Source organism: Mesoplodon bidens, assembly GCF_964165515.1.
Source record: "Mesoplodon bidens genome assembly, chromosome: 10".
Classification (NCBI taxonomy): Eukaryota; Metazoa; Chordata; class Mammalia; order Artiodactyla; family Ziphiidae; genus Mesoplodon; species Mesoplodon bidens.
Genome location: NC_138172.1, coordinates 101,474,504 through 101,488,420, shown reverse-complemented (window position 1 = coordinate 101,488,420; position 13,917 = coordinate 101,474,504). Strand labels below are relative to the sequence as shown.

Here is a 13,917-nt window from a genome sequence, read left to right as displayed (position 1 = left end):
AACAAATTTAAAAACCAGCCCCTTTGAAAGTCACTATCAGCAACCTCAGTGGCGTCGCATAATTCAATAAACTTCAAAACCTGATCCAAGAAAAGGGGAGGATTTTGGAGTGCGGCCGAGGGGCAGCTTGGCTCAGCGTCTAACCCTGACCACCAGGTGCTGTCAAGCCACCAAAATCCTGAGGTTGCTCATTTGTATTTCCAAATCTGGAAAGAAACAAACTGGATTAAAATGCTGATCTTTTCCTTGTTCCGACCAGAATCATGGAAATGACTGCAGTGGAGAAGTGGGTGAAAAAGGGTCTGCATCCCTTAAAAGGTAGAGATTCTGGGACTACAGTGGAGACATGAAACAAAGCCTGTGAGTTATCTCCATGTGGGAAGGAGACCTACCTCCAATTAGGTAGAGTAGATTCTAGAATGAGAAATTTAACAGAATCTTAAAAGAAAGAGCAGAGCCCACGGATTTTAACAGAGTTTGCCATCTCGCCAGCTAAACTCCCTCCTCTGTTCCAGTCTGTCTCAGGGTACAAAAGAGTAGAATGACATACACTGGCCTCAAACTGTAGTTCAGAGGTTAAATCAAACTAATCTTGGATTGGAGAGTCAAGATTTTATCTACAGTATATTACAGCAAATAGGACACTTGGAGAAGACTTATGCAAGTATGAGCATGAGTAAAAAGAAAAGCAAAGAGGAAAGAGAGAGAATGGAAAAACTATACATAGAAGAAAACAAAATTAAGGAACATAAAGGAGTTTCTCACAACCTCCTAGGAGATCACAGACCTAAAGGAACACATTGGGCACCAACTCACATCATCATGCAACTAAAGATAAATTATAAACTGTAAGAAACAGAATAGATAATGTTCAAAACAAAATTAATGACATGGAAGAAAAGCTTGAGACAAAGAAAATGCTAATGAAAAAGATAAAGAGATGAAGTTATTAGAGAGAAGCTAATAGTTATGGAAGACAAGGATGATACAACATAAGGATAATTAGTATCCTTAAAATAGAGAACCCAACAAATAAAACAGAAGATATATTCATGACATAATATAAGAAAATTTTACCTAATTGAGGAAAAACTGAATCTATACATTGGAAGAGCAATCTGAGCTCCAGGGTAATTTGATGTAGAATGCTCATTACCTAGGAATTTTAATTAATTAATCTAGTTGAACTTAAGGTTAAAGAAATAATTGTTCAGTCCTACAGACAGAAAATGCAAATTAACAATAAGGGGGAAATGGGGCTGTCTTTAGACTTCTCCAGAACAACCAGTTGATGTCATCCACATTTGCATGGTCCTGAGAGGAGGGTGGACCCAAGAATATTATGCACAGCTAAGCTGTTCTGTGAGTATAAGGACAACCAGCACACATTTTCAAACATGAAGGATCTCAGAGAACACAGGACGCATCACAACCAAACCACTTGAAAAGTGATATCAAGATAATTAAGGGATGAATCTAGCACAGATCCCAGTAACAGAGACTCTGTGGTAAAGATCCAGGGGTGAGAAAAATCCACATACATTCAAAAATCTTTGGGAATCATAGTAACAAAATGAATATGAATTTTAAAACTTGATAATGTAAAAACAATGATAATCCTAAGAAAAAAATTAGACCCGAGGGAGGAAAGAGGAAAGGAAGAATGGCAGTACTGATGTTTTAATGTGTTCATCTCTCTTAGTTAACTGACACTACCTAAGACATAACTTAAAACATGTAATTACTTTATTCTTTTAATGGTTTTCATAATTTTCTAATAACCTTAGGGGGATCTGTTAGGCAATAATATTTCTTGTAGTAAAGAAATATTTATTTGAAGTTTAACAGTTTCTTCTGTTGTAATTCAGTTTTTTCTTGTGTGAAAGTAAAATTTAATAAAATTAAAACAAATTTTAATTTGAGTACAATTAAATGTAATACTTTATTAAATAGAATGATACCATTCAGCATAAATACAAACAAACAGACCAATGGATCACAGTAGAGAACACAGAAGTAGACCCTAGAATTATAGTTAACTGATTTTTGACAAAGTTGCAAAGGCAATACCATGGGCAAAGGATAATCTTTTTAACAAACGGTATTGGAAAAATTGGATATTCATATGCAAAAATGATCTTTGATTTATACCTTGAACCATATTAAAACTTATCTCAAAATGGATCATAGACCTAAGTATAAAAACTAAAAAACTATAAAAATCTCCAGAAGAAAACAGAGGGGGATAATTTTGTGCCTTTTGATTAGGCAAAGATTCCTTAGATGTGGTACCAAAAGAATGATCCATAAAGAAAATATTTACCAATTGAACTTCATCAAGTTAGGAACTTTTGCTCTTTGAAAGACATAGCTAAGAGAATGAAAAGATTAGTCCAGAGTGGGAGAAAACATTTGTAAATAATATATGTAATAAAGAACTTGTATCCAAAATATGTAAAAAATGCTTGAAACTCAATAATAAGAAAATGAACAAAATTTAAGGACATGGGCAAAATAATTGAGGAGATACTACATCCAAGAAGATATATGGATGGCAAATAAGCACAACAAAAGATGCTCAACATCATTAGTTATAGGTAAATGCAAATTAAAACCACAATGAGATAACACTGCACACCTATTACAAAGTCTAAGATTAAAGACTGATCATATCAAGTGTCAGGGAAGACGCAAGCACCTGGGACTCTTATACACTTCTAGTGGGAATGTAAAATGGTAAACCCATCATGGTAGTTTCTTAAAAATTAAACATATACCTACCATGTGACCCAGCCATCCTACTCCTAGGTATTTATCTAAGAGAAATAAAAGCTTAAGTCTATACAAAGACTTTCACATGAATATTCCTAGCTTTTTGTAAGAGGAAAAAATTGGAGGCAGCCCAAATGTCCATCAGCAAGTGAATGGATAAACAAATTGTGGGTCATCTATAAAATGGAACACTACTCAGAAATAAAAGGAGGGAACTGCTCATACAAACAGTAACATGGATGAATCTCAAAATGAGATAAAGAAGCATGAAAGAAGCCAGATAAAAAATGCACATACTGAATGATTCCATTTATATAAAGTTATAGAAAACATAAATCAATATGTAATGACAGAAAACAGAACAGTAATTGCCTGGGAATGGTAGACAAAGCAGGAAGTTACAAAAGGGAGAAATTACAAAGGAAACTTCTGAGCAGTGATGGATGTATTTATTATTTCCATTTTGGTGATGGTTTCACGGGTGCATCAAAATTATCAAACTGTGCATTTTAAACATGTGCATTTTATTGTATGTCAACTATATCTCAATAAGGCTATAGAAAGTAAGTATAATACCTTTTAATTACACTAGCATATACAGTATAATACCATTTATGATCTTAAAACTATATTTGTTTATTTAAATATCTATCTAGTTGGAATGGTGTACATCAAATATTAATAATGGTTATTTCTTGATGGTGAAATTCGGGGTGATTTTTTTGAAGGAGGGTTTTTTTTTTTAACTTTTATCTTAAAATTTTTCTGGATTGTCTGAATTCTTTTTTAGAAAGCATTGTTATTTTTTTTAACCAAAAAATAAAAAAGACCTTTCATTAAAAAGACTGGAAGCAGATAGGCCAAGATGCTGTGTTCAATTCTTGCAGAGAGAATAAATATAATTATTATTTTCTTCTCTATACTTCTAAAAATGTTTAGAATTTTCTCAAATACTTACCCTAAGGGAGAGAATAGTTAAGATTCCTTTTATGCCCAGTTGGGTGGGCTGCCTCTCTGAATTCAAGGCTTAGGTCCATTACAGTTTGCATAATTACTATTTTTTTGTGCTTCTTTTTAAATATGTAAAGGAATTTTTCTTATCCTGTGTGCACATTTTATATGGCTATGATAAGGTGACTTTTCTCTGTTATAAACCTACTATATGTGGTTAAATTTCAATGTTAAAAGTTGTGTTCTCATAAAGGCTAGGATTTCTGTAATTCTTACAGAATACAGTTTTATACCTAATCTTGCCTATAGTAGTTTTTCAAAGACCATTGGAAATAAATTTGGGGCAACATGAACTAGTTTCAAAGGTGGAGAGTTAAATTTGGGAAGGAGAAGGACTATTCCTTGAAGAAGAGACTTTCCAGGTTTTGTGAACAAGCCCCCAAGTACAGTCTGGTGGAGATGAATCTTAATTGTAGGTGGAAGTTGTACAGTACGTGTCAAATTGTGTCCATGACACTTTAGGGTTCCAATCACTTTGGAAAACTGGCAGATTCTTATCAAGTTAAGCATCTACATGCCCTGTGATTTAGACATGCCATCTTTAACTACCTACCTCAGAAATACCAAAGTGTATGTACAAAGTGACTTGTACAAGAGTGTCCCTAACAGCTTTATTCATAAGAGGCCCAATCTGGAAACATCTCAGACGTCCATCAGCAGGTGAACAGGTAGACAAACTGGGATATAGAATACGATAAAATACTGCTTGCCAGTGCAAAGGAACACATTGAAGACACGTGCAAGATCTGATTGAGTAGAAGCCAGCCCCAAATAGTACATACGGTATGAATCCAGTTATGTGAGATTTAAGAAAAGGCAAATCAGGCTTCCCTGGTGGCGCAGTGGTTAAGAATCTGCCTGCCAATGCAGGGGACACGGGTTTGAGCCCTGGTCCGGGAAGTTCCCACACGCTGCGGAGCAACTAAGCCTGTGCGCCACAACTACTGAGCCCGTGTGCCACAACTACTGAAGCCTGCGTGCCTAGAGCCCATGCTCCGCAACAAGAGAAGCCACTGCAATGAGACGCCTGCGCACCGCAATGAAGAGTCGCCCCCGCTCGCTGCAACTAGAGAAAGCCCATGCGCAGCAACGAAGACCCAACGCAGCCAAAAAAAACCCCCCCAAAAACAGTGAAATCTATTGTAAGGAATCAGAATAGTGGTTGCTTGCTTCTGGGGATGTGGAATGATTACAAGAGAGCACGAGGGAAATTTCTGGGCTGATGGTAATGTTTATATTTTGGTTACATTGGGGTAGTGATTACCCCAATCAAAACTCATTGAATGTTACATTTAATACCCATACATTTCACTGTACGTACATTTTACTTCACAAAAAACACATAAAAACCACATGAACTAACCCTAACCTATATTGCAAAGCATATAATCACTGCAAATGTGCTCTGCTTTATAGACTTGACTAAAGCTCTAACAGGAGTTGGTAATTAGCTTCATTTCTTATGAAAATCTTTACAACTAGAGATTATTAACCTTGTCTCCTTTGGTAACTGAGGATTCTTATTTGGCCCAAACGTATTTTACTAATTGACAATCGTGAGAGAAATAACAAAAGGTGGACCAAGAGAGAGAGAGATACTGAGATTTTAAGCTTTCCAAGCACTGTCTGCTGTTTTTCATTGCTATTCCGCTGCTGTGTGGTGCAGGGCTGGTGTAGAGAATGGACCTCCAAAAATATCTGAATGAAGGGATGGATGGATGAATAGATGAATGGGAAAGAGAAAAAGCAGAACAAGGAGAGGAAAGGAAAAGGATGTCAAGAGAGAGGAGACGGGGAGGAGAGAGGGCAAGAAGGGATGCAAAGCGCACAGCCCTGAGAGGGCATATCCTAAAGGGCGGTGCTGGCTTTGCTGCATTTCTGTTTATCCATCCTGGGGATGTCTGCCCCAGGAGACCAGAGCAGCCCTGACTGCACAGCTTGGAAGGAGTGCTGAGAAGCAGCCCCGTGTTTCAGAAATAGCCAATGTGATTACAAAATAGATGTAGCACTGAAACCTCATTCCGGGAAGCAATTCAGGGAAAGCAGACATTTAGATTGACTGTGATTATCACATTTGAGAGATGGCTTGTAATAAACGTCTGTTTTTCTCCCAATATATGGGGAGCACAGACATAAGAAATGTAACCTTAATAATTGAGAAGCCAAGCTGTTTGCCCACAAATGGAAACTTCATTACATTGCTAGTTTTTAACCACAAGAGAAGAAAATGATGTCTGAACAGTTCATTTGTCTCCTGAACCCCTCCACCCCAACTTAAAAGAGAAGGATTGAATGAGACAGGGCTTGTAAAAGGCATTACTTTTGTACCCAGGGAGGTCATGTGATACGGAGAGAGGACAAATACAGGGGACACGTAACATCGTGTGTGGAACAGTGGGGTCAGGCCACCTGAGAGCCATTTCCAGTTTGACCGGTGACCTTGGATAAGTCATTTAACTTCCTGATACTTCTCTCTCTTTATCCGCACATTGGTTATTTATGAAACGGATACGGTTTCTCAAAATTGGCTATGAAAACAATTTCCGTTAGGTAAATTCTATTTTCCTACTGGCTTCCAATGTATTTGTCGATTGTTAAAAATTCTTCGATAAACAGAAATGAAAATCCCTGGTGAATGAGGTGACCTTATGGCATTATGTTTAGTTTGAAAGGCACTAGAGATCGTCCTGACTCTGTACCTTCCATTCATCACTGGATTCCCTTAGCCATTCCTAAATCTTAGGAAGGCCTCCCGGGCCTCCCTGGTGGCGCAGTGGTTGAGAGTCCGCCTGCCGATGCAGGGGATACGGGTTCGTGCCCCGGTCTGGGAGGATCCCATATGCCGTGGAGCGGCTGGGCCCGTGAGTCATGGCCGCTGGGCCTGCGCGTCCGGAGCCTGTGCTCCGCAACGGGAGAGGCCACAACAGTGAGAGGCCCGCATACCGCAAAAAAGAAAAAAAAATAAAAATAAAAATAAAAGGAAGGCCTCCCGTGCTTGTGGGTACCTAGACTCCAACTTTAAGATAAAAAAAAACTTATTAGAATTAGTATTTTACCCTGTTGAACTACAATCACGTTTTTCGTTAATCCTAACTGGTAGATTCTCCAAAGTTGCCACCCATGGGAGCTCTTTTTTTTTTTTTTTTTTTTTTTTTTTTTTGCGGTACGCGGGCCTCTCACTGTTGTGGCCTCTCCCGTTGCGGAGCACAGGCTCGGGACGTGCAGGCTCAGCGGCCATGGCTCACGGGCCCAGCCGCTCCGCGGCATGTGGGATCTTCCCGGACCGGGGCACAGACCTGTGTCCCCTGCATCGGCAGGCAGACTCTCAACCACTGCGCTACCAGGGAAGCCCCCGTGAGAGCTCTTGATTGAGGCTGGAAAGGTTATCAAGAGCAGCAGAGGCCTCTAGCTTTTTCTCCTCTACCAGAGTGAGGAATGTCATTCTTGACGTTCCTGGGCATGAATCATGGAGAGAGAAAATAACAATTTAGGATAAGAAAGCAGATAGGGTCAGAGCTCCAGAAACTCTGGATGGGGGCTGAAATCCATGAAGGAACCTACATCTGGCAATGGTCGCCAGCCTGGAAATTTTAACTCTTAGGCACCTGCAAAATTATGCAGGCGTGTGAGTCATTGCCACTTTTCCAAAACACCAATGGAAGTCATATCTTTACCTTCACAGAGGTGGCATCGAGTCACACGGAGTGCTTGCACTGAATGTAGCACTCCCATTAGAAGTTCTGTTTGGCCGTTAGATAAATCTCTGATGCAAGAATGGGGAAACAAATTATTATTACATAAATAAGCTTTTTTGATAGAGGACATTTTTCCAAAAACAAGATCCAAAAGCGGAAACGTGAAGAAGCTCCTCGGTGGGGAAATGGTTGGGGACAATGGCTCTTAAGCACCTGAGTCCTCAGATTTCTCCAGGACAATTCACTCCAAGAAAGGGGGTTTTTAGCTGCTTATAAAACAAAGGAGCAGTTATATAGTGCTTTAACATTTGTATTTATTTTTTTAAAATAAAAGTTTTAGGGAGCTATGCTTTGGCTGGTCTGTAAGATCAGGGACTAGACTTCATGTATGTATTTCTGATTCTAAAGTTTGGGGTAGCTGGGTGGAATTTCTAACCCAAGTGAATTTGTAAATGTAGTCTGAATGGTTGAAATAGTTTGTTGCATGAAGAGGTTTGCTGAATGTGAAGCTTTCTATGAGATGACCAAGTAAACAACTGGGGAAAAATAAAAACTCCGTTCTGTAGTAGCTTCCTGTGAAGCTGCTTACCAAAATATCAAAAGAGTGATGTCATGACTGTCTTTTTCATTCATAGAAGAAAAAAAAAACAGTCTAAATACTGGGACAAGAAGAAGGGGAAGAGAGATGGACTTTATTTTCAGTTTATCTGTGAGATCATGTGTGCTTGGGGATCAGAAGCTCTGAAGTCCACTTTGCCTGCAAGGTCTACAGTCATTCGTCTTGTGTTGGGCCCTAGGGAACTCCAGGACCTATACTTCCACTTGTGATCAGTTTGATTTACTAGCTGGAGTGCAAGAATTTTTTTTTTAAACACCGAACATGATTGGTTAAAAAAAAGTTCAATCTTGAGTTAGTTCCCAAAAGGCACAGTTAGAATAGGGTATCAATGGGGATTAATGATGGCATCGTGTTTCGATGTTAGCAAAAGACCAGGGTTAAAAATAAATGTGTACCCCTCAAGGGAAGCAGGAAAGCCCAGGCTGGCAACAGTGTAAAGACTGGTATTTAAAACTATGTAACTAGTATATTGATATTTTTTCTTCTCTCTCTCCTTCCAAAATTTCCCCAAAATGTCACTTTTTTAAAAAATTGTAGTTGAAACAAGTAAGTCCCCAGAGGAGCAAGTTTCCCCTGACTACATGTTCCTGCAGTGCTTTTGGTGATGGCTATTTGGGTATAATTTCCACCAAGGAAAAAGGGTTTCCATGAATAGTAGCGTGGCTTATTATTGCTCTGGACCCTTGTCAGTTATTCTTCTATCATTTCATCCAATACCCCAACATTTGTTAGGTCACTGCTTTGCTCTGGGAAACCTCTGAGGAAAGCTTGAGAGGTTTGCTTTCTTCTACAACCCTATGCTTAGTTCATCAGAGACTTTGCCATACTGTGTTGAAATGTTCTACTTACAAGTCTATCTTCTCTGTTAGACTATAAGCTCTGTGAAGGCAGAAACTATGTTTTGTTTTTGTTTTTGTTTTTTTTTTACAACTGTACCTAGACTGGAGATTCTCAATAAATACTTGTTGAATGAATGAGTTAATACTAGTGTTTTACTACCATGAGAATCATTACAGCAATTACTACCATCACTGTCACTAATACCACCATCAAAGCACATCACCACCACCTCAGCCACCAATACCACCATCAAACCATATTTGGTACCTAGTCTTCTTTGGGAACTCTTTCCCCAGGGACCCAATGCCTCTGGCTATTTAGAATTCTCTGATTTATGCCTTTCTTCACTTATTCCCCTATTTCAAAATTCACCTGTTCTGGAACCCATTCTCTTGGGTCCTTCTTTTCTAGGAGATAGCTACCAGCGACCAGTGACCTTGGATAAGTCATTTAACTTCCCGATACTCCTGTCTCTTCATCTGTACATTGGTTATTTATGAAATGGATATAGGTTCTCAAAATTGGCTATGAAAACAATTTCCATTAGGTAAATTCTATTTTCCTACTGGCTTCCAATTTATTTGTCAATTGTTAAAAATTCTTCAATTAACAGAAATGAAAATCCCTGGTGAATGACAGATTAACATGATGTACGAATTGTGTCATTGGTGCTTGTGTGTTGGTGGTGGCCGTCTAAGGTCTAATATGACCTGAGAGCAAGGACAATATCTAGTTCCAGCTCAACCACTTATTTGTGTGTGACCTTGAGTGACATCATTTCCAAGGGCCTCCACCCCTTTACCTAGAAGACCCCTGGAGAGTCTTCCACATCTCATGTACTGGTTCTGTGTGCATTTTGACACAGATGTCCTATTAATAAGTCTCAACCCAAAGGAGGGAACCTGCACTGAGGTGGGATGCTAGGGCTTCCACAGGGAATAAGCAAGCAGTATCCACAGGCCCAGCGGCCACGGCAGGGCCAGTATGGGAGAACTTCTCTGCCCAGACTTGCTGCCAGATCCAATCAGTCATGAGGCAGAAGCAGGCAGGGACCAGTTACCACCCAGCAGTAAAGGCAGGCTGTTGTCACCGTCTCTCCTTTCCCCAGGACCCTGCTGTTCTTGTCACATGGCATAGCACACCTGTCTTGAGAGTGTGACTGGGGCTCAGAGTCCATGTCTGGTTACTTCACTGTAATTCAGGGTCCGTGATGGAATGCTTTATTAGTGCCCTGTGAGCAAAATAAGTTTTCAGATGGCACAAAGCATCCTTCGAAGGTTTTCCTGGCACATTTCCTGGCAATTGTCCTGTTGGGGACTGTCCCAGCAGGTACGAGGTGGAAAGCAACCAGTAATCAAGTAGTTTAAAGGAGGAAGTATAACTATTGATACTCTGTATAAAATAGATAACTCGTGAGAACCTACTGTATAGCACAGGGGACTCTACTCGATGCTCTGTGGTGACCTAAATGGGAAGGAAATCCAAAAAAAAGGGGGCATATGTATACGTGTAACTGATTAACTTTGCTGTACAGCAGAAACTAACACAACATTGTTGTTTTTATTGAAGTATCAGGAAGTTAGATGATTTATTCAAGGTCACAAGGACACTGGTCACAAAGCAACTATACGCCAAGAAAAATCAAATAAATAAATAAAAATTTAAAAATAAAAAAAGGAGGAAGTATAGCTTTGGGCAAGGTTTTTCTTTTTTCTAATCTCTTAAAAATTTTTTTTCTTTCTTAAATCAATCTGCAGTGTAGCTTCGGTAAAATGTACCACTCACTATTTAGAAAAGCCTAAATAAAAGTTCGCTTATGCAAGGTTATAGCATCTCAGGACTAATCCCCAGACAATGAGCTTTACAGGAGTTTTCGACTTTCCTGTAAAACTCTTTACAGGAGTTTTAGACTCTCTTTCCCCTGGGAAAACCCAATAGCCCAAGGCTGTCCAGATTGTCATAAACTTTCCTGATTTTCACATCAAAATGAAGTAACCGCAACTCAGAAGAACTAAATATTGAATTTATAAAGGGAAACAATAGAAGAAAGAAGAACATTGTTTTGCAGGAGAAAAGGGAATTCTTGCTGCCACCGGGAATAACAAGTGTGATTTGAGTACAGAGGCAGAATTTCATTTTAAAGATAACGGAGGCCCGGAGAGGCTGAGTGATTGGCCCTGCGTCACATAGGAAATTCCAGGAAGAGTCAGAACCCAGAGGTCTGACGTGACCTGGACCAGGACCTTCCCGCAGGATGCTGCCTCCACTTTCTCTTCAGCAGAAGAAGGAAAGCCAGCAGGTTTTGAATAAGGTAAGAAAACAGATCCTCCACGCAGGCAAGAAGAGAGGGTTATGTTCATCGCACAGGCAGGGAAGCTGAGCCTCGGAGGCGTTTAGTGCTGTGGCCCTCACTGGGGGTGATTTTGACCCAGAGGGACATTTGGAAATATCTAAAGACATTCTTGGTTGTCACAACTCCTGGCATTTCTTGGGTAGAAGCCGTGGATGCTGCTAAATATCCTCTCGTGTGTAGGATACCCCCACGGCAAAGAACGGCCCAAGGTCATAAACGCTAGATGACAAAGATTTTTATCTGGGGCCTGTAAAGCCAGGTTTAGATCATCATCATCATCACCCTCATCAGAAAGGTAGATAAGTCAGATAATAACCTGAGTTATTATCTGTGCTCATATAGCACCGAGCACCCATCTACTTTCTGCAGATTCCTGGTCAGTCTTCAGTGCCAGACTTCGCCGTGACCACAGGAAGCAAATTTGTCTTTGGGGTCCCAGTCACCTGCTCTTGCCTCCTGTCCCCTCCCCACCCTCTGCAGGTGCCCAGCCAGGACCAGGCTTCTCATCCCACTCCTTCCTGGCAGTAACTGAGCCCAGGAAATCTCTGCCTTCCATCACTGTCACCTTGGCATGAACTGCAGTCAGTGTGCTACCCCTCCCAGAGAATTTGCATGTCACGGTGTATCCTGTTCCAGGATTTGTATCCTATAAAAGGAAGCTCTGGCCTCAATGACCAGGCTGGGGAGATGATGGAGAACTTTTAAAATGACCATACAGCTCCCTCTGTTCTTCCAGTGGACTGGACCAGCCCCCTAGAAAACATCCACAGGCCTATCTGCTCGGACCCAGGGTTCTGGCTAGACTCAAGCAACTTCAGAATATTTTCTTTCTGGGCACCCTAAATACATCTTCTCATATAAATATATATTTTTTCTCCCGTTGTGGAGCACAGGCTCCGGACGCAGAGGCTCAGCGGCCATGGCTCACGGGCCCAGCCACTCCGCGGCATATGGGATCTTCCCGGACCGGGGCACGAACCCGTGTCCCCTGCATCGGCAGGCGGACTCTCAACCACTGCGCCACTAGGGAAGCCCCATCTTCTCATATGTTAAAGCAAATCTTTAGTGAGAAATTTGAGGGGTTTCTGTTTTGTTTTTGTCTTTCAGTCTTTGCTTAACTTCCCTCAGCAATTTCATGATAGAGTTCCAAGATTTGTGAACAGGAGAGGAATTCCCTGAGTGACCAGAAAACAATTGATTTTTTGGGAAAGTTGCATATTTTTTATTGATTTTTGTAGGCTCAATATTTTATTTTCTAAAATCATTATAACTGAATAGATTTTGGAAAGATTCACAGAGCTCTTCTAAGGATTAAAAGACATAAGAGATATAAAAAGATTTGGAAAACTCTCAGACGTATATTTTGTGTATGTAAACGATGGTGGTGGTGGAAATAGAGATATTGCCCAGGGTGGGCCTCTCCCCTGACACCCAAGGCCTCTCCCTCAAAAAACAAAACCAAACCGAACCCCCCAAATTGATTCTGTCCAGTTCTGTGAGTTATAGATTTTCAAGATCAGAACTTCATTGGCTTTTTATGATTAATAAGATTTCAAGGCAATTTGCATTAGGATTCTCTGCTTAATTCAAGACTTAACGTCTTCCATCTGGCCAGATGCCACCATAGTGTTGGGTTAGCTGCTTCCTGTTTGTGTCCCTCTTGCTTTGGCTTGTGTTAGGTAGTGATTTCTAGACTCATAAATATACCCACAACATTGAGTAAGCTCGGGTTGACGAGCATGTCATTTCAGAGTGCCTAAGAAGGAATTAATTTCTATCTAACCACTGCGAGCAACTGCTTCCCGTCTCACTGCAAACAGAGACTGACTGCAGGTCTAATGCGTGTTGTAATAAATAGCTATTATAAAGAAATTCCCAAATTCTTTAGAATCCATTGTCTTTTCACTTGCACGGTTTATGTTGCATACATAAACTAACAACAGAAAACAAAACTGCCTTTAGATGTTAGCTTTTACCTTCTCTTTTTAAGCTCCACTTTCCTTAAATTTACACATAGCCTAGTTACTAATAAAACAATCTTTGTTCTTAAGAGCTAACCATAAATTACATTTCATATCATTCTCAGTCTAATATCTTTATATAAACAATATCTGATTTTGATTTTATTTAACTTAAACCAAACCCAAAGACAGCATTCTTTCAGAGACATTGTTTTTTTAAATAAAACTTAAGGAAATTGGTAACAAAAAAGAGTATTCGTTGCTCAGTCTTTGTATGAAATAGCACCTAGCTTGATGTTTTTTCAGGAATATTCTGCTCGTAAATCAGATCTGATTCGCTTTCATGCACCAAGGGCAGGATCTGTGTGTGTGGCACGTTGGTACGGTCCAGGGCTGCACAGGACCCGGTCCGCACGTCAGTACAGTCCAGGACCTGGGCAACACAATTAATTCACCGCCCACACCTGACCCCCAACCTTCCCACTCATGAGAATTGTATCTCCTCTCTCAGGAAGCTGTTCCGTTGCAGGGTCTGTGCATTCCCCGAGATGTTTCAGGATCTCCTGCAGAGACCAGCAAGGAGGTAGAAAATGTCTAGTTTTGGAGTCAGCAGACCTGGGTTCTAGCTGAGGCTTTGTCACTGACAAACTGTCATCACACTGTTTC

At 40.3% G+C, this 13,917-nt stretch overlaps 1 protein-coding gene across 1 annotated transcript in view; it reads right to left on the bottom strand.

Moving 5' to 3' along the window:
* The window catches only part of F13A1 (coagulation factor XIII A chain), a 141,111-nt gene that overhangs the window by 65,127 nt on the left and 62,067 nt on the right, over window positions 1–13,917 (bottom strand). The window lies entirely within an intron of this gene.